Consider the following 27,079-nt stretch of genomic DNA (forward strand, 5'->3'; position numbering starts at 1 on the left):
ACTCAGTCTTTCATGGACTTTCACATAGTTTTATGTGCGGTTATAAACAACATTGCAAGGAATCCCTTGTACATAGATTATCCACATTAACCCAATTCTTTCTTTTTCCTTCCTTTCTTCCTTCCTTCCTTCCTTCCTTCCTTCCTTCCTTCCTTCCTTCCTTCCTTCTTTTTAAAAACAACTTTGCTTTAAAAATATTCCCATACAATATATTTTGATCATATTCTTTTCCCTCCCGGAACTCCTTCCAGGTCCTCCTCACCTCCCTACCCAACCAAATTTATGCTTCTTCTCGCTCTAAAATCAATAATAGAAACAAAACAAAGGCAACACAGACAAACTGCAAAATAAAACAAAAATACCAAAACAACAACAACAACAAAAACGTTTGTATACACACACACACACACACACACAAACAATATGGTATTCATTTTGTGCTAGTCAATTACTTTTGGGCATGGGACCTCTCCTACTAGGTGGTTGATATACCCACATGTCTAGTTATTTCTTTAGGATTATTCCTAGTATTAGAAGTCCTGGGTCAAAGGGTATGGATATGTGGCTAAGATATTCTATAGAGAATCCGAACTCTCTCAATTCTTCAATGATAATTGAGAGGTTCTGGCCTCTTCTTTTCAAGAATTATGGTAAATATTGCCAAATATGTAACTCTCCAGAAAGATCATACTTTTCCTCCTCTTAAGTTTAGTTTGAAAAAGAACACCTTTGCCTATTTGATAAAAGATATTTATATTTGATTCCTACTTACATATGTTTAAATAAGTTGGAAATGTTCATTTCTCTTGACATCCCTGTTTCATGTGTTTTCTTCTCCCTCATAAAATGTATCTTTAAAATCTTCATGTAAAGATAAAATTATTTTGTTCAAGTTAGGCCAGGAAATCTGAAGACTGTAGAGGTTAGGTAATTATGGGTTGGGAGTTGGGTTCTATGCATCTAAATGGTTTTATCCCTTGATGAGTTCTAATTTTATTTGGACCAAAATGTCTTCTGTACATTTCTCATATTTTATAATGTAAACTCATTTTGCTGTCCAGACTCACATAGAAATAATGAGAAAATTATAATGCTCTGCTTTGAATTCCAGACTGGGAATGTCCTGTTTATGGGTGTGTCTGGAGTTTTAATTACTTCTACAAGTAAAATTAGTTTTTCTTTAGTTTTGTAAGGAATTTTTGCATAGCACCTGGCTGTTTTGTGGACATTGATATAAAATAATGAATTGTTGAAGTTTTGATCACAGGGCTAATCCCAAGGAACAGTTGATTTAAATTTACTTCGTTAAAACAATTAAGACCGCAGTTAATTTTGTTGACCGCCCAAATTATGTGTCAGGCAGGTGTGATGTAGTCTTAGCTTAGCTTACCCTTCGCAACCCTGCCTACTTCTGCCTTCTGGAACTTCCTGATGAGCTTTAGGAATAAGAAAGGTGTTTCCAGCACAGGCTTGTCTCTGCAAATGAGCAGACTGAGGCCTTAGGATCAATGCATTGCTGCAGACACCACAACCACAGGTAAATGCGACTCTCTTGATTCTTCTCCCAAAGTTCTTCCCACTGATCTGTACACACCAGCACTGATAATCCATGTTTATACTCCTCTCCCTTCCCTCAGAATTCAGTGTATTTGACATTTTTCATTTTGTTTGCTTGGTGGGGAGCAGGCTGAGTGTGTGGGGGGAGTTGTGAGGCTGATGATACAATCATTAGCACTTATTATTCTTTGCCCAAGCAATGGTGATCCATGAATCATGGTGGCAGGATTTCTTTCCAGTCCTCTGCCAAAAGATGTTTTGCAAATGCTGTCCGTCTGATTGCCAGTTGCCTGCAGAGTACAGCTATGAGTTGTAAGCTCTGTAATTACCGTTTGCCTTTTATGGACCATCTCCTTTGAAAGATCTTGCTGGGCAGATAAATTTCACATGTCTTCGCTTCTGTAAATCCTTCACCGTTCCGTCGTGTTTATCAATAACTGATAATCGGCGTAATTAAATATATTCGGACATTATTTTTCATCAGTAAGGATAGTTGTCATTTTTCCCCTAAAAAGGTTTGAGGCAATTGAACTCTAAATACTGTTGCTTTTACTTTTCCTTGTTTGCATTCAACGTCTCATTATCTCTTTGCTTGATCATTTGGAAGTTGCAAAAAATAGCACAGAAGCAGTGACTGAAGAAGTGTCCTTTCTCCTACATCACCCTCTAAAGAGACTTAAAGGTGCCCGGTGGCCCTTTACTACCCTTTGTTTTAATAATATGCAGAGGGGCTGGGGAGGTGGCTCCGTAGTGAAGAGCGCTTATTCTGCAATCGTGAGGACTTAACTTCAAATCTCCAGCGCCCACAGGATTAGATGTGCCCTCGTCCCTAGTACTGGTGGGTGGAGACAGGTGAATTCCGGAGCTCCATGGCCAGCGAGCAGAGCTGAAATGGCTGCCTCCTGGTCCAGCGAGAGACCTTGTCTCAAGGTAATAAATACGGTAAAGAGCAATGGTACGCCTACCTGCCCATATCCTTGCTCTCCTACTCTGGTGCGTGCTTAGGTGTGGCTACCTGCACACTTTACAGATGTGTCTCACACGTGTATCATGCACACACATACAACACATGCATGTGCAAGCAACACACAAACAAACCAAAAGGGAAAATAATATGCTGAGGATGTTGCTCAGTGTAGAGGAGGTGCTTAGTATGTGACTCCAGAGTGAGCGGCTCAGAGGAGCACAGTTGGTAGGGCGGAAGAGAAGGTCTCCATGTCCCTTGCTGCTTTCGGTTTCTAAGTCTGTGGAGTCTTCGGAGGGTTATCAGAGGCAATTGAGAAAATGTTAACAGTGGTGCTGCCCTCTAATAAAGCAGATCTGGCAGCATAAGCACCCAGTACTGTGTGTGATTCCTCACTTCCTCCTTGACTACCTCTGCTGCCATTGGCCACCGCTGCCTGCCTGGGTTTTTTTTTTCCCTCAGACGACCGTCTCTCCCTAAACTTGTCTAGGTAGTTGGATGTGTAGACAGCAAGTCCACTCTTTGCATTTTGAAGAGGAGACTCGGGGAAGTCGGTCACAATTTCTTGTTACTCCGTTGACTGTGCTCTGAGTCGGGTATGAAATAGGCCTTTGTGAGGTCCCCTGCCATTTATTTTGCTTTCTAGTGTGCACATCCTACCTCGGTCAGCCCCATGGGCTCAGTCTTAGATGTGAATCCCTCCATCACACCATCCCCAAACACCGTCATCATCACCCCCCCCACCCTGCATCTTCACTCTCCTACCATTGTGGTCACTGTTTGCTATAGTTACTTTTCATGCGTAAGTTTGTAAAAATATCACTTAAACCCTATGGGCGACTCCTAGTATCCTTAATTTACAAATGAGTAAATTAACTATCATGTGTTTTCCCCCATAGACTGAAGGGAAGTGGAGGAGGCAGGAGGCAAAACCAGGCCTGTTTCACCCCATTTCCCAGGCTTGTAACCAGCAGCCAGGAAACGAGAGCCCCTGTGCCAAATTCTATGAGCTAAACTAGATGCCCTGCTCATTTTTGGTGGTGCCAAGGACCTAACCCAGGGTCCTATGCATGCCACACCTGCCCTGCGGAGCTATATCCCAATTCCAACTTAAATTGTTTTTTAGGTTGACACCCAATGTTTAGGGCATAGTACAATAATTCGATGAATATGTACAATGAGTGGTAATCAAATTCAGGTCATTGTCCTTTCTTTCTCTCCATTTCTGTGTATGAAGGACTTTTCTCTGCTTGTCTAGTTATTTTGAAATGTGTAACACATTTCTTTGAACTGTAACTACCTTACCTTGGGCTGGAACAATGCAAGCAATGCTTCCTGGACTGGAGAGGAAGCTCACTTGGAAGAGTGGTTGTGTAGCATGCACAAAGTCCTGAGTTCGATCCCCAGTACTGCGTAAAGTGGGACCGGTGGAAACACCTGTAATTCCTACGTTTAGGAGGTTGAGGCAGGTGGATCAGAAGGTCAAGGTCACTCTCAGTTTTGTAGCAACTTTGAGACTAGCCCCTGGCTATAGGAAACTGCTTTTCCAAAATAAATAAATAGATAAATAATAAACCAATATAATTAAGGAGGAGAAGAGATAATTGTTTGAATTTTACTATATTTTGGGTTTTATTACCAGTTTTCAACAATTGCAAGTCACCAGAAAATGAAATTTCATTCCATGTGAAAGACAGGTACCATTCAAATTCAGTGTCCACAAGTAAAGTTATATTGTAGCACAGCTGTGGTTGCTTTGTTTCTGCGGTTGGTGTTTGCTCTGCAATATTGAGATTGTGTAGTTCTAACAGAGATTCCGTGTCCCACGAAGTAGAAAATATTTACCGTTTGTCCTTTTCCAAAAAAAGTTTACTCTGACTTGACTCAGCTGAGGAGTGGGGTCAGTGGGGTCTTGTTATGAGAGGGCTGTAGCACAATTAATAGAAACCCAGAGACAGATATTGGGGTTCAACCTGAAGGTCAGAAGGGCAAAACAGCCAGCCACTGACTCTTACCTCTGCCTCAGTCTGAAATGGCGATCCTGCCTCCAGGAATCTCAGAATGAGACTGTGTCTGAGAGCTGTCTCCTCCCGTCTTATATTCCTCTCTAGGGCTGGGATTAAAGGCGTGCACCACTCCTGCCGGTTTCGGTGGCAAACTAGTGTGACTAGGAAGAAAGGTGTGTACCACCACTGTCTGGTCGGTAAGGCTGGTCAGTAAGTCTGGTCAGTGTGACTGTTTTACTCTCTGAAACTCAGGCAAGCTTTATTTATAAAGATACAAATGAACTATCACTCACAGGGCTCCCAGACTGCGTTCCTCTTTGACTCTAATGGGACCTTAATAACCAGGATCACCACTGGTCTGCGTTCCTCTGGCCACCTCTTAGGCCCAGGTCACAGGGAATGTCTGAGTAACATTTTTCCTAGCTGTGAGAATTTAGCTCATTGCCCGGTTCTGTCCAAACCAGTCACTCCTCTCCTTTAGCCCACCGGGGCCCCTTTCCCCTTCCTTGCATGCTTCCTGTTGGCTTTGCATTTCTTTCCTCTCCTTGTCTCCACCCTCCCATTCTTGATCCCATGTGTTGTTTAGAAAGTCTATTTAAAGTCACCCACATGCTCTCACCACTGCCTGACTTTGGTGACTTTCGTCATGACCTGGCCCGGAGGCTGTATCGATTCTTTTATGTGGGGATGGAAGTCTTCTTCCATGCTAGAACGTTTTTCAGGCGACCCAGAGAGGTTTCTGGTTCTCCTGAAAACGCTGGGATGTTTTCTCATGTTTTTTCCTTAACCCCCCAGTGGCTTGTTTAACAGCATCTTCTTGGTTGTCTTGTAAATGTCCCTTGCTTACCGAGTTACTCGAGTCATATGTACTATGCATACAGAAGGACAGTTGTCATAAAGGTTCCAAAAGTCAAGGAAGATGAAAGACACAGGAGGGCAGAGGCGTTTGGGATCAGATCAGGTTTGTTAACCTAAGGTTGATTACGAGATACACAGCAAAGATGCTAGTTCCCAGGAGCCCATAAGGGGGCGCTGTTGGGAGTTCTTTTTTGTTTCAGACACTGGACTTTATGATGCCTGTGAATTACATCAACTCTTCCTATTGCTCAGTGAGGTGATACCCCATTTTGTAGATGGGCAAACTGAGGCCACAGAGATTAAGAATTTAGATGTCAGGCTGACAGTGGCAGAGCAGGGGTTTTAGTCAAAGTTAAACCTGAGTCTAGAACCTCAGCTTAAGTCTATTCCACTTGAGCTGCTCCTCCAAGATACATTTATAAAACCCTTTGCATGGAAGAAATGGCTGCAGATAGGAAAAACTGATCAGAGTCCATAGGAACTCAGAGAGATGTGGGCATGTCTGGGCCCAGCATGGTAGTTACGAGGGTGACCTGTGTCTAGCTTTTTATAAGTTCCTTTTGACGTGTCCCTTTAAGTGTCTGTTGCACGTAGGTTGCTGAGCCTGAGTCACTGTGACTCTTCAGGTTGAGTTCCAAGCACACATTTCCATTTGCTTGAAGGAGGCCGATTGCAGTGATGTGGTGACAGATATTGATGAGCGTCTCCTGGAAGCTGATGCTCAAACATTGGCGACAAATGGCTCTGTTCGCTGATTCAAGTCTGTACTATCGAGAAACTGATGGACTCAAGCCTTGTGTGTGCCCTTACATGTCTAAAAGATACCGTTTCGAACCAGAACACAGCCAAACCCTTTCTTCCTGGTTATTTCTATGTAAATATATCAAGTGCAATTTCCTTGAAATTATGCATGAACCCGTATCTCCACTGTTTTCCTCTTGTATGTATGAGATGACATTTGTGTACTCAAGGAACTAGAAAGGACTTGGGAATGAATACTTATTTTTAATTCCCTTAAGAAGTTGGGAATAAATATTTATTTTTTGTTTCCTTCATTATTTGAAAAAAAAAAAAACTCTCCCTGTATAGCCTAAGCTAGTTTTGAACTAGCTATGTAACCCAGGCTAGCATTGAACTCATGGTGATCCCTTGAGTGTTGGGATGGCAGATGTTGTTTTACTGTGTCCAGCTAAGAATTTCCTTTAAAAAAAAAAAAGAATTTTCTTTCAAACCAATGCCTTCTTTCTTGTCTTCTTGTCCTTTTTTCCAACCAAAGCAAAGCTTTCCCCTATCCTTTAAACTGTGGACACAAAAGAACTGGTCATTTATTCTCCTCCTTTCTTCTTTCTCCTCCAAGCACAAATGAGATGACAGAGGTTAGGAATAAGAGCAAGGATAGACTCTGAAGAGCCATTGAGAGTAGGTTCATAAAACCAGCGAATTTACAGAAACAGCTTTCCTGGAGGTATTTGAAAACGGTGCATTGAAGACTTCCTTTTTTTTGTTGTTGCCTTTTTTTTTTTTTTTTTTTGAAACAGAGTTTCTCTCTGTAACAGCTCTGGCTGTCCTGGAACTTGCTTTTTAAACCAGGCTGTCCTGGAACTCACAGAGATCCACCTACCTCTGCCTCCTGATGCTGGGACTGAGGGTGTGTGCCACCACCTCCTGGTGTAGACTTCCTCTTTAATTTACCTTTCTATCTATACTCCATACCCACTTTGCCGTTTGATAAACAAGACCAAACCCAGGCCAATCCCATAGACTCTGGACATCTAAAGAGGAGACTCAGGTAATGGATTTGTTTGGACCAATTCGATATACCAACTTTTGAAACGTTGTTATGTTTAAGAGGTTGTGCTGTCAGGAGAGATGTGGGCAGCTCAGCGAGATGCTGGGGAGATGGCTCAGCAGTTCAGAGCCCTTGCTTCTCTTGTGGAGGACCTGGGTTCAGTTCCCAGCACACACGTGGTGGTTCATTATCTCTAGCTCCAGTTCCAGTGTGTCTCATACTGTGTCCTGGCTGCGTACATGCAGGCAAGAATAAACAACCAAACAACTAAACAAATCTTTAAAGAAAATACTGTACAGGGTGCACGTAGAGTAGATACACTTGACTCTATTCTTATTACTTCACTAGGAAACCTTGCAAAACCCCCCTAGCTTGAGAGTTCACCCCTTCTCAGGGGAGAGACCTACACGAAGTCATGGTGCAATTGGGACGACTGAACAAGGTTCTGCATATCATTCGCTCTGTGCCATGCTCGGCACCCATTCGTTTCATGGGTGCTTCCTGAGTGCCGGTCTTTGTGTGAGGGACTTTGCTGTCTGTCATCATCCCTCTATAATCAGGTTTGTTTCATTCGTCATTCCCTTTCAGTCCTTAAAGGCATTCTCGTGTAGGAGGAGATAACGATGTTTAGAGTTGGATTTGTCCAGAGCTGGGGAGCCTTGTGGATAGCAAGGAGACCAGGAAAGTCTTCATACCTGGATGTGGAAATATTCATGTGATCTTTGGGGTTAATGAGGCTTTGAGTCTCAGATCCGAAGTAGAGGTGGGAAGGAATCTTGACTTCTAATACCAGTGGCAGAGATCAAATGCTGGGCTACGCAGGGCGGCTCTTCAGAAGACTAAAAAGGCAAAAGGCAAAAGGAAAAAAGGACATGGCCAGGAAAATACTGGGTGAAAAACCTCACTTGTCTTGTTGAAGTACTTCCTTTTCATACCCAGAGAACCCCAGCACTGTTTGTAAGTGGAATGTAGCCTATATCATGCGTTTGAGCTGTGCTTTTGGATTGTGGAAACTCCAGGAAGTCTGGCGGTTAATAGTTAAACAAGTATATCGTATCAACCAGGTTTATAGGCACACTGTAATTATATAAGCAAGCTGTTGGTTCAACAATCAATGTCTAGCTGGGTCAGGGAATATTTTCCAGAGCACGGTTGCAGTGTAATTTTCATTTTTTATAACCTACTCACATGCCAGCCTGCCCTTTCAATTTCTTTGTGCCTCGCTCTTTTTCTAGACTCATTTGAAAGAGGAGGAAAACCGTACAATATACTTTTGAATTCTTGCTTGAGAGCGGAGTTCTAGGAGATCTTTCGTTTTACTAAACTTATTCTCTCAAGACAGACATATATACATGTACATAATTTATATCTTAAACTATATTTTCTGGAAATTATCTGTATACATATAATTGTTAAGTTATAATTGCATCTGTACAATTATAATTGTACTATTATATAGCTATACATTGCAATGGACGATATAAAATAATGCATAGCTTCTAAAAATACAGGTTGGAAAATAAATTATATTTTTTACAACTGATAAATTATTTTCTTTTGCTAGCTCAGTTTCAAACCTTAAGTGACCTTCTGCTTTGGGGTTCAAAATGGGCTTTTTCTCCGGGAACCCATACTTAGTCACTGCCTTTTCCTTCATTGGCTCCGTTCAATTAAAGTCAGACAGTAAGTAAGGGGGCTAAGATGAACCACTCCCACTTAGAGTTGTACAAACCACAGGGCTGGTTTGCCTCATCTTGCTGAGTAGTAACAGAGAATATAAACCCCAGCCAGGTACACATGGCCTGCTGGCCATATTCTTTCTTTCAGGTGGCTTGCCAAGTGATCTCCCCGTGAAATTTTGTTCTTGAATGAGCTTCTATTTTTATAGGGAAAGTAGGGGAGGCCCAGGTTAAATTTTGGAATGGAAGTGGTTTCAGAAAGAATTGAGAGATTTTTGATATATTTGAGTTAGAATGTTTTCCAATCCCAAATTTCAATGTGTTTTTTTTTATGTGCATGCTTGTGTGTGTGTGTGTGTGTGTTCATGTTTATTTGTGTGGAGGCTGTAGATCAACTTTGGATGTTGTTCTTCAAGAGTTATCTACCTTGGGGCTGGAGAGAAGGGCTCGTGGTTAAGAGCACTTGCTGCTCTTGCAGAGAGCTCCAGTTCAAGTCACAGCACCCATGTTGGGTGGCTTACACCCTCCCACTTCAGGGGATCTGAGGCCTCTGGCCTCCTTGAACACCTGCACTCCTGTGCATGCGCACTCATGTCCTTGTACATGCAGGCATAGACACATAAGTAAAAATCAAAATAATTCTTTAAAAAAATACTTTAATTAGAAAGAAGTCTTCTACCTCATTTGTGAGAGAATGGCGTTAGCTGGCCTGGTCTCACTGATCTGGCTCGGCTGGCTAGCCAAGCAGCTCCAGGGATCAGCTTGTCTCTCTCTGACTCACCAGGGCTGGTATTACAGGCATGAACCACCACAACAGGCCTTTTTTTTTTTTTTTTAATGTGGGTTCTGGGGATTGAACCTTGGTCCTCAAGTTCGTGTGAAAAGTATTTTACCAACAGAACTGTCTTCTCAGCCTTCAAATTTTAGTCTTTTTGATGTAGTCTATCTAAGGACAAAGCATCTGGTCAGTATGGAAGGGGTGTGAAAATTGGAGAACTATATTTTTCTCGGTTAGATACAATAAACATTATTAACCAACTAACCTGATCCTATGCATCTTGTATACCGGTAGTTCAGTGGCTACTAAGGCAGAGTCGTTTCTGCCCTCTAGAAGTCTGTTGTCTAGTGAGATCCATTTGGATGCTGAGGCTGCTGGGACGAAGGACCACACAGAGGATGGGCTTGAATGCCAGATACTTAATGTTTCATAGATCTGGAAGTTAGGAGTTTGAAATCAAGCTGGCAGTAGGTTTTGCTTCTTCTGAGGACTAGGAAGGAGATCTGTGCCTCTCTCCTAGCTTCTGGTGGTTGATTGGCAAGCCTTCCTGTGTAGACTCTCCACCTAGATCTTTGCCCTTCGAGTCAAACGGCAATCTCCCTTGTCTGTGTGTATTCAAAATGTCCCACAAGGAAGCTAGTCATACTGGAGCAGGGGCCCACCCGATTCCAGGATGACATCATCTCAAGTAATTACATGCAACCACCCTGTTTTCCAGTTAGGTCACATTCTGAGGTGTCGGTAGTTAGGATTTCACCATATTAAATCTTGGGGGACAGAGCTCGGCCTGTGACTTGGGAAAACAAATGTCAACAAACATGTGCTCTGTGCTGTGCTAAGCAGGTCAGGTAGAGAATGGAATGCTTCAGGATACTGATGAAATAAGGCTCGTGGGGGGGTCGGGAAGCCGGTCAGCAAGGGCAGATATTAACTTGGCATCGTGGAATTTGAAGTGTGCTTCTCAGGAGAATGAGGAAATAAAACAAGCGTCTTCCTCTCTGGAGGTTGGATACTTCTAAACTGGGATGTGTTAAATTAGAAAGCAAATGGGCACACACATGTGTGAGCGCACACGCTGTTGCAATTGATTCCCCAAACCGCGTCTTTTTGGTAGTGAGACCAATGAATCATTCTCAGTGGTTGCCACGGGCAACTTTGAGGTATAGAGACGCGGGGCAGGGTTTTCGGGTGGGGGCGAGGGCTCCCTTGCTATTGTAACACGTGGTCAAAGTCTCAGCGGAGCAAAGTTTAGGAAATGAGAGTAGGTCCAAGCATCTGCAGCCTAGAAACTTATTTTTAGAAAATGCCTGTAAGCCTTAATAAAAAAAGACTGCCCAAGTGTTACCAAGCTTTTGCAGTATTGATTAAGTTTTGTTTGTGGTGCTGGGGATAGAATCTGTGTGAACCTTGTGCATCTGAGGAAAGGATACAGCCATTGAGTCATGTCTCTAACCCTTGACTATTAACAAAAGGCCTTGTGAGTTGTGTGTCCATGCATTTAAACTGACAAGCAGCTTCATCACTGTAATGTAATCTGGATAATTAGAATAAGGTTATACATTAGAATGCCAGGAGCCGCTTCAGCAGAGGAGACAGTGAAGGAAGAAATGGTTGGTTATGGTGTGTGTCGTGGTGAGTGTCGGGGACAGTGAGAAGGGATTTCTCTGTTTTGGGATGAGTGTTCTTCATCCATCTACTGTCCCGTTGGCAGCTGATGGCAAGTATGGGCGCCAGATGGGTCACCTCGGGAATGTTGTAGGGATGTGAAGACAAAGGCTCATAAAGTCATCACATGTACTGGTGTCCACTTAGGGGTGCTGTGGAACGAGGTCATCAGGGAGGAGAGCAGAGGTAGGACAAACAAGTGATGTGAAAAACAGGCTGGAAGGAAATGCATGGGAAGGAAGGAAAGAAGGAAGGAGGAAGCAAAGAGGAAGAAAGGAGGAAGGGAGGAAGCAAGCAATGAGTACACCTGATTAAACCTTTATTTCAATTAGTTGTAATGTGGAGTGTGAAGTGGTCTTGGGATAGGTGAACCAAATAACAAAAGAGCCTGGCAGAAAGTTAAGAATGAAGACAGTCAATGGAGGGGGGAGGCCAAATGAGCAGAAAAGTCAATTAAAGCATTGAGCGGAGTGAAAGAAAGAGTTTAAGGAATCAGGCTGGGGTAGGGTGTTGCCTGGAGAGATAGCTCCATGGCGAAGAGCACTGTCTGCTCCTCCAGAGGACCTGGGTTTGGTTTTGAGCCCCCACATGGTAGCTCTTAACTGTCTGTAACTCCACTCCAGGGGATCTGCTGCCCTCATCAGGCCGGCACACGGTGTGCAAACTTACATACAGGCAAAACACCCATGCCCACATAGTAATGATGATGAAGAAAGCAGGATGAGGAATCTAGCCTAGTACAAGCATTTATTCCTTATGAACCCTACATATGAAGAGTGAGCATCTTCTTCATCTGTCCTTTTCATCTTCAGAAGCAGGTTGATCATCTGGCTATTGTGTGAAGGTGTATTTAGAAGCCTCGAGAGGTAAATGTAGGAGGACACACAGAAAAAGAGCAACACAGACCAGTTTGAGGCTTTTTTCCAAACGAGCCCAGACATATCTTCCATGCTGAGTACCCGAGCACAGTTTTCTAAGTGAGATCCACAGAGTAGGCAGCGTTGTTAAGACTTTTGTCTTAAAAAGCAACACCTGCCGGCTTTTCTCTCTCAGGTTAGGGAATGCCCACGAAGTCGTGTGCAAAGCAACCACAAGTCCTGAAGGCCCGGCAAGTGTTGGTGGGAGGGTTTGTTCTAGAGATTCTATCAAGAACTGGACTGGGGGTTGCAGATCGGCTTAGGCACTGAATAGTTTCCAGCGCTTTCCGGAAGCGTTTCTGCGGTCAGCACCCTACTCTGTAATCGTGACTACTGAGCGAGTGCCTATGCCGTTCGAGGCTCTGTGGCAAGCACTTTATTTGGACTAAGCACTTAGAGCTCTGAGGTAGCTCCCATGCTCATAAAAGCCCAGGAAGCAGACGACGTTCCCATTTCATAAAGAAGGAAATTGGAAATCAACTGAATAGCTTGGTTCTCCACCGTGCAGTTAGTGGACACAGAGCTAGCGTCTGAATCTGGTTCATTTAAATCCTTCCTCGCCTACCTCTTTTCTCTTTTTGATTAAACGTAGGACCTTCAGTGTTCTGGGCAAGCATTCTACTACAAAGCTAAATACCCAGCCCAAATCGACTTGAATTCAAAAGTTCATGCTTCTTTGTATGTCATTAGTCTGTTAAAATGGGGAAATAGAGTTCTGTTACAAGATGGTGAAGGATTTGCCTATCAGATGCCTATGGTATCACAGGGTGTGGAGGAGAGGAATCGGCATCAGTGGAATGGGGGCTCCTGCTGAGGGAGAGGGGATGCAAACCTTTTTGGAGTATAACTAATGAATGCATGCGTTTGCGCATTTGTGGGTATTTTGTTTTAGCATCAAGTAAAAGAGTTTTCGTTAGTGAGAATTTCATTGAGTCCAGTTGTAAGGGCTACCCCTGAACCTGGTAGTTATTAATTGACATGTTCTCTGACTCGCTCCCTCCACCCTGCCCTCCCTCCACCTTGCCCTCCTCCACCCTGCCCTCCCTCCACCCTGCCCTCCCTCCACCCTGCCCTCCCTCCACCCTGCCCTCCCTCCAGCCTGCCCTCCCTCCAGCCTGCCCTCCCTCCACCTTGCTAGTCCTCATTCTGCCTTTCTCTGAGATGATCTCTACCCTCTGCCTTCCTCTGAGGGCCCGAATTTTGCTCACTCTTCACTTGCATATGGGTGACGTCATAGTTTCTTTAAAAATGTTTATTATACTTACGTACTTACTTAATGCCATGGTAATAAATTGTGTGGAAATCCCAGGAATTGAACTCAGACCTTCAGGCATGGCTGCATCTTGTCAGGGTTTCTGTCCTGCCTGGTTCCTGCCATCGTTAAGTATCAAAGAAATCACACAGAGGTCTACATTAGTTATAAACTGATTGGCCCATTAGCTAAAGATTCCTATTAACTCTTATAACTTATATTAGCCCATTATTCTCGTCTATGCTAGCCACATGGCTCAGTACTTTATTCAGTGAGGCAGTCACATCTTACTTCTTCTGTGGCTGGGTCACAACTGCAGACTAGGGCTTCCTTCTTCCCAGAATTCTCCTGTTCTCACTTACCCACCTCTACTTTCTGTCTGGTTGTCCCACCTATACTTCCTGCCTGGCTACTGGCCAATCAGTGTTTATTTAAAGTATAATTGTCCCACACCATTGTCCCACACCAGCGGCAGGTACTTTTACCTAGTAAATTCTTCTCACTGACCTAACTTTGTAGTTTTTGTATTTACCATTCTTGAGCAACTTATATAGTCTGTGCTCTGACATGGAATTCTGTATGATTCAAAACCAATCCTTTGATGAATGGCTGCTATCTGATTGACTAGGTCTAAATCAAATATTCATCACAGTGCTCATCAATGATCACACACACATCATTGTCCACTTAGGGGTGCTGTAGAACCAGATCATCTGGGGTGCTGGGGGAGATAGGACAAGCAAATGGATTGACAGAATAAGCAGGCTGGAAGGAAATAAATGCATGAGATAAAAAGAAAACAACCAGTATGCCTCATGAGACTTACATTTATTTAGTTTATTAAAATTGTTTTCAATTTTCTTTATTTTATAAGTGTGAGTGCTGTGTGTGTGTGTGTGTGTGTGTGAGTGTGTGTGTGTGTGTGTGAGTGTGTGTGTACTCCATGTGTGTGCCTGGTACATGAAGGTGTCTGAAGAAAGCATTAGGTTCCCTGGAGTTAGAGTTATGGGTGGTTGTGAGTCAGCATGTGGGTGCTGAACTAAGGACTCCTGCAAGGGCAAGAATTGACTTACGCTTTGAGCCATCTCTTTAGCCCCAAATGTTAGACTCTGTTAAGTGAATTGGTATCAGTGCTTTGACCTCTAGTGTTTTATATTTTTCTTTTATAAGGAGTTATTAGAATAAGAACTTACGTATGAAGTTGAAAGTGTCAATAATAGGACTTGACTACTGAGAAGATGTATTTCTTTAGATTGACTCATGTTCTCTGTGTGTAGAAGAGGCCATGGGTACAGACACAATCATTTATTCTGTTGCCAGTTGCCTTTAGAAGGAGGCCTTAAAGTCACATGAAGAATATTAATAGGGCTGGGGAGATGGTTTGCCTTACAAAGTCCTGAGTTTGAACCCCAGAAATTAGGTAATAGAAACAGCCCTGGTAACACATGCTTGTAACCCCAGTGATAGGGAGGAGGTAGAGACAGGTCTATATCTAGGGCTTGCTGGCCAGATGTCATAGTCCACTTGCCAAGTTCCAGGCCAGTAAGAGATGCTGTTCCAAAAACCATTGATGATGGCACCTGAAGAATCACACCCAAGGTTCGTCAATGGCTTCCACGTGTTTACATAGACATGTGCACAAACCCACATGCACACACAGACCAAAATATTGTCTGATCAGTCAACTAAGGTCATGCCTTTGTTCAAAGAAAATAAAACAGAAAATCTCACTGGTGTTTTCTGATGCCAAAGTGTCAAGTGCAAGGCTGCCCAGTGATGTGACAACTGTCTAAATAGCCAACGCTAAGACATTGGAATCATATACATAGCGTATTAGAAACCAGGACACCTCATCTTAGAGACGAAGCCATTCTAACCCAGAGAAATGAAGTCGAAGTGCCGAGGAATTGGCGAGGCCCCAAAGGAAGGAAAACAGGTCTTCTAAAGTCCCCACCCGGATTTCTGGATCTCAGGAGCATCTTGATGCTGAATCAGACTTTGACTGATTGAGGAACCCTTTCTATACCTCCTGTAAAAGCAGAAGCTCACTCTCGGGGCTTAAAAGGAAGGGAGAGAGTGTCAAGCATAGTAGAAATCGTGTCGTCAGATAATTGAATGGGGCTGTTCTCTCATTCTGTCATGCATGTAGCCACTCGTCCATTCATTCATCTCCTGGGTATTTACTTTCTGGTTCTCTGTGTGGTTCTCGGAGAGGTGCCGAGGAGTGTCTAGAAAAGAATCTCCCCCCTCTATGTGTGTGTGGGTGTACAGCGGCCAGAGGTCAAGGCCAGCTGTATTCCTTTATCACTCCCCATCTTATTTCTTGAGACAGTCAAATTCACATTTCGTAGGGCAAGAGATGTGTCTAGCGACACCTGGGATTTAATGATAAACCCAAAGAATCGATTCACCGTACGGATCTTGCAAAGAGAACGGCAGAACAGGGAATTGGAAGAAGAGGTAGTGAGAGCAGACCCACTTGGTTCCTAGATAGAATGAAACAGCGATAAAGTCTATAAAACCCTGAGGTTCTGTGTGGTTGGAATGGAGGGGCCACCAGGCAAAGCCGTCAGAGACGAGCTAGGACTAGTGCTGAGCTACGCTGTGCAGGGAGACTGACAGGGTTTCTTCCAGCAGCTTAGCGTAATTTAGTGTTTTGGACTCAACTATTCTTTTATGTCCCTTAGCAACAGGGTTTTGTTAATATTCTGAGTTCAGTATGGAGCAGAATGCCAAACTGGCTCTGAAGAGCTTTCTGTTGACAAGTCCACAGCTAACTTTATCGGGAGATCAAGAAAGATATCAACCTTTTGAGGGGACCGAGTTTGTTCCGGCTGCTAGGTATTGGATGTGGCTTTCTTTAACAGCCCGTGTTTGATGACTCAGCTTATAATGACACTCTGCTGGCTTCTCACCAATTTTCACTTGCCCCTGTTGAACAGGGCATGCCTTGAGGTCTGATTATACGGCTTTCATTTATATGGGCATGTCTCCCACCCTCCTTTTTGTTTTTTGATGAACTAACTTGACATTTCTGCCTGCCAAGAGCCAGGGAGTTTGCTGGCTCTCGGTTGTGTACTTCCTCCATGAGGTCACATTGATGTTGCCTCATTTGAATGCTTGCCATTCTGGAAGTTTCGTGAAGCAGGAACTCAGTCAATGTGTTCTAGAGCTGGGGACCTTTTGGACCTTTTGAAATCACTCTTACTCTATGGGAAGAGGAAGTTCTGGAAAGCCTTAGAGAAGTGCAGGAGGGACTTGGGGTGATAACGAAGTGCAAAACCAGATGTAAGGGTGATCTCTTTCAGATTTCATAATGCATCGAACATGACTGTTGTGTTACTGTTTTTCAACTTGAGATTTCCAAAGTCTGTATCCATAGCTTTGCTTAGTCCTTAGCAACAAACTTAGCAACCCAGAGAAAAACAAATTGACTAGTTGTCTGCATTTTTAAAATTCATTTTTAGATCTATTTAATCTCATGAGTGTTGGACTGCATGTGTGTGTACATGTATGTGACCTACATGTATGTGTACCACATTCCTGTCTGATGCCCACGGGACTCAGAAGAGGGTGTGGCACTTTGTGAATGATTGTAAACCAGCATCTAGGTGCTGGGAATTGAACCTGAGTCCTCTGCAAGAATAAGTGCTCTTAACTGGATCTGTAATCTCATCTTCTAACGTCCTCAGACCTTGGTGTCCTCCTCTGTAACTGGAAGGTCTCTTTGGTTTTAAAAAAATGCTTAATGTGGGAGGAAACAGAGGAGAAGCTAAAACGTGACAGGAACACACTGAAATTCCATGCAAATGCAGAAGCGCAAACTCAAGATGTTCGTGTGCTAGAGGGTGAGATATGGTACCCGTCTCACCTCCCTTTCATTCCAGTTTGACTTGCTTCTCTTACTTTTGGTGAAGGTTGGACGAAATGAGCTAATTAAATCATAGTCTACTGGTAACCTGAATTTATACATAACTGACTTTGGCTGGCTTTCTTAAAACAGATTATCTATTATCTGTCTTCAATCTGCCGAGATAAAAGATAAACCTTGATGTTAATGAAAGAATGGTGTCTGTAATATGACCATAAAGAATGTGTGTGTGCGCGTGCGCGCGTCCGTGTGTGCATGTGTATACGTGTGTGTGAAGTCTTCAAAAAAAAAAAAAAAGGGCAGCATCCCTTAAGGAACTGGTTTCTCTCTGATGTTCTTAAAGGTTAAAGAATAATGCTCTGAAACGTATTTTGGTCTTTGGAATTGATTTAAAGGGAATAAAAGAGATAGATGCACTGGCAACAGCTTTAGATCCTGAGACAGCAAACGACTCTGTAAAAGAAGAGAACAGCTGTCAGCCTTCTCTGTCCTCTGCAGAGAATTAGCTTTGGAAAAACAATTGCAAATGAACACAGCTCATCTAGATTTCATCCTTTTTTCCTGGAGTTTCTGCTCTCATCCCTCCCTCTCAAATGCAGGGTGATTTAATTCTATTTCTCTGGAGTACTCTGCTTTTCTTTCATGGATAGGCTTGGACTTAGGGTTGGGGGTTAGTATAATGGGTTAGCAGATAGAGTTAGGGTTAGTGCTTTAGCGTTAGGGATTAGTGGATAGGGTTAGAGGCTTAGAGTTAGGGTTAGGGTTAGGGGTTAGTGTAATGGGTTAGCAGATAGGGTTAGGGTTAGGGGTTAGTGTAATGGGTTAGCAGATAGGGTTAGGGTTAGGGGTTAGTGTAATGGGTTAGCAGATAGGGTTAGGGTTAGGGGTTAGTGTAATGGGTTAGCAGATAGGGTTAGGGTTAGTGCTTTAGCGTTAGTGGTTAGTGGATAGGGTTAGGGTTAGAGGCTTAGGGTTAGGGGTTAGTATAATGGGTTAGCAGATATAGTTATGGTTCGTTCTTTAGCGTTGGTGGTTTAGGTTTAGGGGTTAATGTAATGCATTAGCAGATAATGTTAGAGTTAGAGTTATGTTAGGGTTAGTGGTTAGGGATTAGTGGATAGGGTTAGAAGGTTAAGGTTAGGGGTTAGCAAATAGGGTTATTATTAGAGTATTATGGTTGGATTGGTTTAAATTGGTTAGGATTAGAGGATTAGGATTAGGGTTAGTGGATAGTGTAATAGATTAGTAGAGAGGGTTAGAGTTAGGATTAGGGTTATGGTTAGCGATTAGGAGTTATGGTTAGGTTTAGAGTTAGGCTTAGGAGTTAGGCTTAGGTGTTAGAGCTTATGTAAGGGTTATAGTTAGGTGTTTAAAAGATAGAGTTGGGTTATGGTTAGCATCAGTGTTAATTTGACAGTTACGGTTCAGGAAAATTTGATAAGAATTCACGAGAAAAATACCGACATCTGTTCATTAAAGAATTTTAAGAACTATTTTCTTTTTATCTAGTTATCAATTATATCCTCAAAAGGAAGCTCCTCTGGGAATGATAGCTCATACCTGTAATCCACGCACTTATGAGGATGAATTCAGAGAATCACCAAGGATCTGAGGTGAACCTGGGATTTCTAGTGAGTTCCAGGTCAACCTGAGCTACAGCAAGACTCTGTGTTAAATCCCAACTCCCACCCCTTCTCCACACACCTAACAGTTCCCCATCCATATAGCTGGTATGAGGAAGTGATCAGCAAATATGTTAATACTGCATTCCTATCATGAACACTTTTTCAATGAAATCCTATGACATGTTTCCTTTTACATCTGGCTTTTCTTAGCTTAAGGATTTTAGCCCTCACCATCTCAACCAGTTGTCCCATGGTACCAGCAAGTAACTTGCACCATGCTGCCCACCATTCAAGTGTTTGGCCTCCTGAAAGAGCCACAGTTCATGCTGCCCAAACCAGGAAGCCATCATTTCTTATGCCGAGTCAGTAAGCCTTTTCTTAAAGGAGCTGCAGCACCCCTTCTCACCAGCCCATCTGGAAAAAAAACCGCCGGCTACCAAGAAGCCATGCTTAACTCTGTTCTTTTGTGTCTAGAATTCCTTTCCAAGCTTTCTCAGGTTTTATGTGGATATAGTCAGCCCCACATTGGTGTGCCATGTGTGTGTGTGTGTGTGTGTGTGTGTGAAAGAGAGAGAGAGAGAGAGAGAGAGAGAGAGAGAAAGAGAGAGAGAGAGAGAGAAATGGTATATATGTGGAGATCAGAGGACAACTTTTGGGAATCAGTTCTCTCCTTTTAATGTGTGTTCTGGGGACCAAACTCAGTATTGAGACTCCCGTGGCAAGTACTTTTCACTGGCTGAGCTACTTTGATGGCCCTCATCATTTATTTTCAGTAAGAACAATATTGCAACTTACTAGATGTCTATGATCTGAAGCATTCAACAGTGTTATGAAGATTTCTTAAAGATGACATGATGCTCGATTTTGGGGATGAGTGGGTTAATGCTTGAGATGATCAGCTTGCTTCTTGAAGAGGCATCTGCAAGTTGGGGTGACATTGTTTGAACCCCAGGGTTTCCCACAATGGACATTATCATTGCATGTGTGCTTTGATGTTTCCTTTGTACTTTGTGTGCCTAAATCTGTCTCTTCTACACCACACCCTAATCTGTTATGTGTACCTATGGAGGACAGACAAGTTGTGGGATTGTGTTCTCTCATCCCAGCATGCAAGCACTTTTACCTCCCGTTTTCCCATTTCTACCCCCCTTATGCTCCATGCACTTAGACTCTTTTTGAGACAAGTCTTATTAAGTAGTTCAGGCTGGCCTTAACCATGTGATTTTCCTGCTTCTGCCTCCAAGTGCTATGGTTATAGCTGTGTGTCACCATGCTTTGCTTTCTCTCATTTTCCTCCAATGTTCTTTTTGTATTGTTTGAATTCAGAGGACAGTATTTCCCCGAGCCAGCACCTCTTATGGCTAAAATAGCTATTTTAGCTATGAAGAACAGGAATGGGAAACTGTGGTGGTTTAAAGAAAATAATCCCCATGGGGAGTGGCACTATTAGATTTGTGGCTTTGTTGGAGTAGGTATAGCCTTCTTGGAGGAAGTGTGTTACTGTAAGGGTGGGATTTGAAGCCTGCTATGCTCAAGCGATGCCTAGTGTGGAACATAGTCTTCCTCTGCTGCCTCTGGATCAGATGGAGAACTCTCAACTCTTTCTTCAGCTCCATGTTTGCATTCATGCTGCCATGTCTTGCTTTGATGAAAATGAACTAAACCTCTGAACTGTAAGCCACCCTGATTAAATGTTTCCTTTTATAAGAGTTGCCATGATCATAGTGTCTTTTCACAACAATAGAAACCCTAAGAGAGGAACTGAAGAGATAGATGGTTCATAGTTTAAAACACTTATTATTCTTCCAGAGCACCAGAGTTTGGCTATCCACATCAGTAACTCCAGCTCAAGAGGACCCAACATCCTTTTATTACTTATCTTGGCATCCTGAGACACTCACAAACATGTAGACACATGCACCATGAGGATCACACTCATAGGATACCTATACACATAAAACTTCTTAAAAGGAACAGTGTTACTTTCCTTCTTTCTTCTTTCCTTCCTTTCGTCCGTCCGTCCATCTGTCTGTCTTTCTTTCCTTTCACTTTTTTTGAAAGAAAGTCATGTAATCAATGCTGGTAGAATCGTTTTTTTAGAGCTTTCATTTGTTTTTCATTTAGTTTTATTTTATGTGTGCAAGTGTTTTGCCTGTATGTATGTATGTGTGTATGTGCACCATGTGTGTGCTGTGTGCCTGGTACTTGAAGAGGCCAGAAGAAGGCGTCGAATCCCTTGCAACTAGAATTTTGAACAATTGTGCACTACTATGTAACCCTTGGTCCTCTGCATGAGCATCCCATGCCCTTAACTGCTGAACCATCTCTACGGGTTTCTAAGTAGTGCTTCTTAGGTCTTTATACTCAAACATCAGACATTGCTTAGTACCATATTGAAAGGTTTCCATACCCCGATATTAAGCCTCTTTACTGAAGCAGTAATCCAAATCAAGCTGAAATAAGTATTAAAAATCAAGGTTTAATGAGTAAAATACTTCCAGATGATTTTTTTTTTTGGCTTCTAGAGAGGAGTAGCAGATAAGAGACTAAAAAAACCACATAGCCCATTTCTAGGGGACAGTTTAAATACCCTGTAGGTGTGTTCTTGAGCATCTCCGGGGGAGGAGCTGCAATTTGGTGGGTTCACCCTGGAGAGGGGGGGTGGGGAGATTGAGGTGGAGCTTTCCCCTGAGCACATGTAAGTAACGTCTTTTTACTTTTTTGTCTATTTTTTAAACTAGGATATAAAGTCATGAGTTTCCTTATGATGTTTTCTTACATATACACTGCTATACTCTGTTCTTGCCTATCTTCCTTTCTCATTTCCTCCACATCCCCTTTACTTTAAAGTTATACTCTTCTAGGAGGCTATTCCAATGAGCCCTTTAAAAATTGTGTGTGGTGAGGGGGGAGTTCAGAAATGGTAAGAAGTTACTCTGGGCCAAAATAATTGGGTGATGCTAAATAGAGATGTTACCCTTTGTATTTCTTAACCACTGTGCCCCACTTTCTCCTCCATGCCAGCTCTCTCCTGGCCTGACTATGGTCCTCGTGGCTGCTTCCCATCCAGCTGCTCCATCCTCTTCTGCATCTGCCATTTGGTACCTGCTTTTTCCACACATTGATGCTGCTCTTGGGTCTCACTTGTGACTTCTTTACCATCTTTCAGTTTAGAGAATGTCTTTAGTCATTGTTTATTCTCGTATGTGTGTGTGTGTGTGTGTGTGTGTGTGTGTGTGTGGAGAGAGAGAGAGAGAGAGAGAGAGAGAGAGAGAGAGAGAGAATAACTTGCAGGCATCAGTACCATGTGTGTCCAGGGATCAAATTTGGGTTCACTAGGATTGATGACAAGTGCCTTTACCCACTGACCCATCTCACTGACCCTATGACGATGGTTTTGGCATGAATTTCTTTGATTTATGCTGACTGGGTTTCCCTAGTAAACTATAAATATATAAATCCATAGAAGAGTATTTATGGGTGTATGTGTGTAAAATTTTTCCCCTTAAATTGGGAAAATGCCAACAATTCTGTCATTAATATTTGTGTGGCACTAGGCTGTCCTAGTCCTCTCTTATTGGAGACTCCTTGACAAAAACCCGATTTGTTTCTGTCTTTTTTCTTTTTTTCCCTCTATAGTCTCACATGTCCCCAAGAATTTGTTCTTTATTTTTCTTTCCCTCTCACCTTGTTTGTCAGATCAAATGATTTCTATTAAGTGTCTTCAAACACATTGTTTCTTTCCTTTGTGTCCTCTAGTGTACGACTGAGTCCATACATTGTATTTCAGGAACACTTTTGTTGCACTTTCTAGTTCTCAAGTTTCTGGGCTTCTCCACCATTGTGATGAGATATTCGTCTTCTGCCATTTGTTTAACATGAACCATTCGCTCGCTGAGTGTCTTGGTGATAGCCACTGCATCCTCAGACGGTTCTAACGTCTGTGTTGTTTTAGGGTTTATTATTTTCCCTCATTCTGCTTTATGCTTCAGGAATGAAGTTTGATTGACACCTGGGTGTTTTGTATGTTATGTTGTTATAAGGCTGGTTCTTTTCTTAAAAATAAAAATTGGTTTATTTTGTTATTTGTCATGTATATGTGTGCATGTGTTGGTGCGGGGAGGGGGGTGTCTGAAGAGGCCAAAGAGGGTTTCAGATCCTCTAGAGTTGGAGTTATGGCCATTCATGAGTCGTCCTATGTGGTGCTGGGAACAGAACTCAGGTTCTCAGAAAAGGCCGCAAGTCTTCTTCACCACTGAATAGTCTCACCGGCCTTGAGAGTGGCGCTTCTTTGAAGGTTGCATTTTACACATCCTCTGATATCACTGTAGCGTGTATACACCTTAGTCTTTCTCAATTCGGCATAAGCTAGGGACTTATGTGTCACCTGGGAAGAGGCAGCCTGCACTGAGGAAGCATCTTCAGATTGGCCTGTGGCTATAACTCTGGGGGCATTTTCTTGATTGGTGGTTGATGAAGGAGGGTCCAGCACACTGTGGGTGCTGCTCCTTCCTGGGCATATGGTCTTGGGTTGCCTAAGAAAGCAAACTGAGCAAACCATGAAGCATGAGCCAGGAAGCAGTGATTCCTCCTCAGTCTCTGCTTCAGTTCCTATCTACAGGTTCCTGCCTGAGTTCCTGCCTTGACTTCCCTCAGTGATGGACAGTTACCTGAAGTGTGTAGAAAAAAACAGTTTTCCCTCCTCTCATTTTCTTTTGGTTCATGTTTTATTACAGGAACAGAAAAGCAAACTAAGACAATAGGTCGAAGAGGGGACTTCCCTACCACCAAGCGAGGGTCAGAGTATGGATTTCCTCCTTGGTTGTACTGATACCCAGAGTGAAAAGTTCTTGTTACTGATGAGTGGCATTGGTTTAGGCTCCTTAGCAGGTTTTAACTAATACCTTCATGGTTTGGAGGGGCCCCTGGTTACTTCTTAAAGCATTGTTTTTGCTGGTGCTATAGAGGACCAGACTCTGTTGTTACTTTGTGAAGACACCCGGCTTCACACACATTTGTCTAACACTGTTGTTGGTGGAGAAAAGAAGAGACTTTTTAAAACTGGTAACTCCTTTGGATTGCACTGACTTCTGTAATTTATTGGAAATCTTAGTTATTATGTTGACAGGATGCTCTTATTTTTCTATCCATTTGGTTATTCTCATATTACCTCTTCATGAATCCCCTATTTACTCCCCAAATGTGGATCTTTTCCCAGAAGGGTTTTCTCTCGAGGCAGGACTTCCCCCATGAGCACATCGCTGTGTCTAGTCTTGGGTTCTCTTTCATCATGTGACTGTTAGACCTGTCCCCTGAGAGCCTCCCTCTCTTTCGAGCTTGAGTCCTGGCAGTCTTATTTCTCGAGTAACATTTTTCTTCTGCCTCTGCCACTGCTTTGTACATAACGACGCCAACACAAAGTATCTTTCCTCTTGTGTCTGTTTCTTTACAATTATACTTTGTTACCAATGGGCCTGGGACATTAAATCATCCCATGCCTTACTCTCTCTCTCATCCATTTGTCTTTACCTAAGGTTTAGGACAAAACAACACGTTAAATATACCCCTGCGGCTTGTAAGCTGTGCCATCTTGAGACCTTTATACATTCAGCTGCCCTGGCTGTGTAATGGGAATGACAATGATAGCAACCATGACTTGATTCACGGGTGGAGTGAGATCATTTGTGTGAAATATCCAAACGTTACTAACACCTTGTAAAGACCCATTGATTGCAGCTCTGGGGCATCTATTAATACAAGAAACTCTTCTCTCCATCCTCTTGCTCAATTCCCAACCTCGGGCTCCTACTTCCTTCTCTAAGTTGCTTCATTGTCTTTTCCTTCCTAAACCATCAAATGCATATTCAGCTTGCTTCCTACTGTGTGACTTGTATTTTTTAAAAAAATGCAGGTGTGTTTTTTGTTTTTCTTTGAAAAGGTTTCCTTGTTTTGATTTTATGTGTATAACTGCTTGTCTGAGTGTACACACGTGCACCACATGTATGCAGTGCAGTGGCCAGAAGAGGGCATTGGATTCCCTGGAATTGGAGCTACCAACTGTTACAAGCCGTCCGTTGTGGTGCTGGGAGCTGAACCCTGATCCTCTCCTAATGCAGCGAGTGCTCTTAATTGCTGCGCTATCTCTCCAGGTCTCTTATTTAAAGAAAATCACTTATTTTATTTCACCTAAATATGCTAGTATATCCCCCTTATGTTTTTGCTTGTTCCTTGAATTACAGTTCTCATTTTTCTTCAAATGTTTTGCATTTCTAGCTCAAGTACCAGAGTATTCTGTAGCTTCTGCCTCCTGTTCTAGTTTTCCCTCTTTGAATTTACTTAGAACTGAGTTCACCAAACCATAAACTGTGACATTATAAGGTGCCATTTCCTTCTTCCCTCTTGGCCAGGTTAAGGGGCCTCTGGATGTTTACCCAAACTACGTGTGTCAATGACAGACTCTGCCCACTCTATAGCATATTCATCTTTGAAGCTGTCTACTTTTTTACATTCTCAACCCACCAAAATCTGAATGCTTAATCCTGGGAGACTGTGAGATAGTGATTGAAGGAAGATGGATAAGGACCGGTTTTGTGAACTTGTTCTTGACCCTTACTTTTATTACCTTAACTTCATGTAAAACTTCAATTATTCCTGTAGTTCACAAACTATGGTGAATGGGGGAAAGGGTGCAAAGACATCACAGCAGCCACAGTTGAGATCCACCAACTCTGAGAAGGTAGTAATTATGGGGGGGGGGTATGAAAACCTCACGGTGGGGGGGGCTGGTAAGGTGATGCATGCAGTATGTAAAAGCACTTGCTTCCAGCCTGTCAACATAAGGTGAATTCCCAGGACCCACCCACAAGGTGGAAGGAGAGAACTAGCTCCTACCAGTTGTCCTCTGATCTCCCCGCAACACACACACATGAAAGAGGGAGAGGAGAGAGAGAAGCCATGGAACACACAGTCTTAAGGGGTCTGGTGTAGATTCCACTGTTGTCGTGGTGGGCACTCATATCTGCCTGTGCCTCTGCTAGTAGATACGGGATGTCACCTTACCGGGAGTGCTTCTAGGCAAGCCTTCCCAAGCCATATGGAGGCACTGTCGTCTTTGTCAGGTGCTAAAATGGATCCCAGGCTGTCCCTCCTCGTGTTCTACCATTAGCGGCTGGTTTCAACTTGGCAGCGGTGGCTCTGGCTCCATGCTCTCTTTCAAAGGATGCTGGGAAAGCAAACACCCAGCATGTTAACCTCTGTAATGGGTGGAAGGATGTCTGCCTCCAAACGTGGGGGAATTTCCCAAACACAGAAGGGGACTCCCATGTCCAATACAACCGTTACAAAGCCGTCTGTCCTGTGTCTGCTACCAGAGTAGGTTCCAAGGAATCTCTTAAGAAGTTCAAAGTTACCTGTGCATGAGGAACAGACTTTACCAGCTTCCCCACACAGAGGAAGGAAAGTTGACTCAGGGAAGTCAGGCGTTGGAGAGAGAAGACTCTTAGAGTCTTGTATTACTTACTGACCTCAAAAGCAGAAGGGCTGGCTCAGCCTTAGCTAGGATGTCAGTGAGCTAATCCTGGCTCACTAGGCAAAAGTGAAAATGGAATGTGGGCAGACCATCATGCTGTGAGTTTTGAGCATTGCTCAGAGATCATGACTGAAAATTCGACATACACCTTGTTTGCTCCACACGATAAGCCTGAAGAAACAGAACAATGCTATCCGTCCCCTTGATTCAGTACAGAGTGGGGGAACCGTTGAATGCTACCACGCAAGTAGCTTGTTTAGGAGTTACATAACCCCCAGGTGGTAACCCAAGGTTGGGATCCTGCCTTTCAGCTCTCTGTCAACATTTTTTTTTCTCATTGTACTTCAAGTACTTCCCCATAAGCATCCCCTCGCCTCTTACGTAATAAAGAAACTGCCTGAAGCCTGAGCCTTAAGGCACGTTGCGAGAGCTCTGCTGTGACGTGTGGCAGTTGTGCTGATGGGATGTTTACAGGGACTTGACTTCTTGGGGATAGCTGTTTGGATGAGTGACATTTTGTGCTTTCAGAAAAAGTAAACCTGGTCAAGGTTTCTCTTCCGTAGTTTGAAGAATTGATCTGTTGGTTTCAC

At 43.1% G+C, this 27,079-nt stretch overlaps 1 protein-coding gene and 1 long non-coding RNA gene across 3 annotated transcripts in view; one reads left to right on the forward strand and one right to left on the reverse strand.

The window, feature by feature from the left end:
* The window catches only part of Map2k6 (mitogen-activated protein kinase kinase 6), a 123,938-nt gene that overhangs the window by 4,843 nt on the left and 92,016 nt on the right, over window positions 1-27,079 (forward strand). The window lies entirely within an intron of this gene.
* Window positions 16,954-26,456, reverse strand: LOC142831752 (uncharacterized). The gene is made up of 3 exons (XR_012907069.1): window positions 26,371-26,456; window positions 26,021-26,183; window positions 16,954-17,789 (listed from the first exon to the last, which is right to left on the reverse strand). It is a non-coding gene; the product is annotated as an uncharacterized LOC142831752 (long non-coding RNA).

The sequence above is a fragment of the Microtus pennsylvanicus genome, chromosome 11 (genome assembly GCF_037038515.1).
Source record: "Microtus pennsylvanicus isolate mMicPen1 chromosome 11, mMicPen1.hap1, whole genome shotgun sequence".
Classification (NCBI taxonomy): domain Eukaryota; kingdom Metazoa; phylum Chordata; class Mammalia; order Rodentia; family Cricetidae; genus Microtus; species Microtus pennsylvanicus.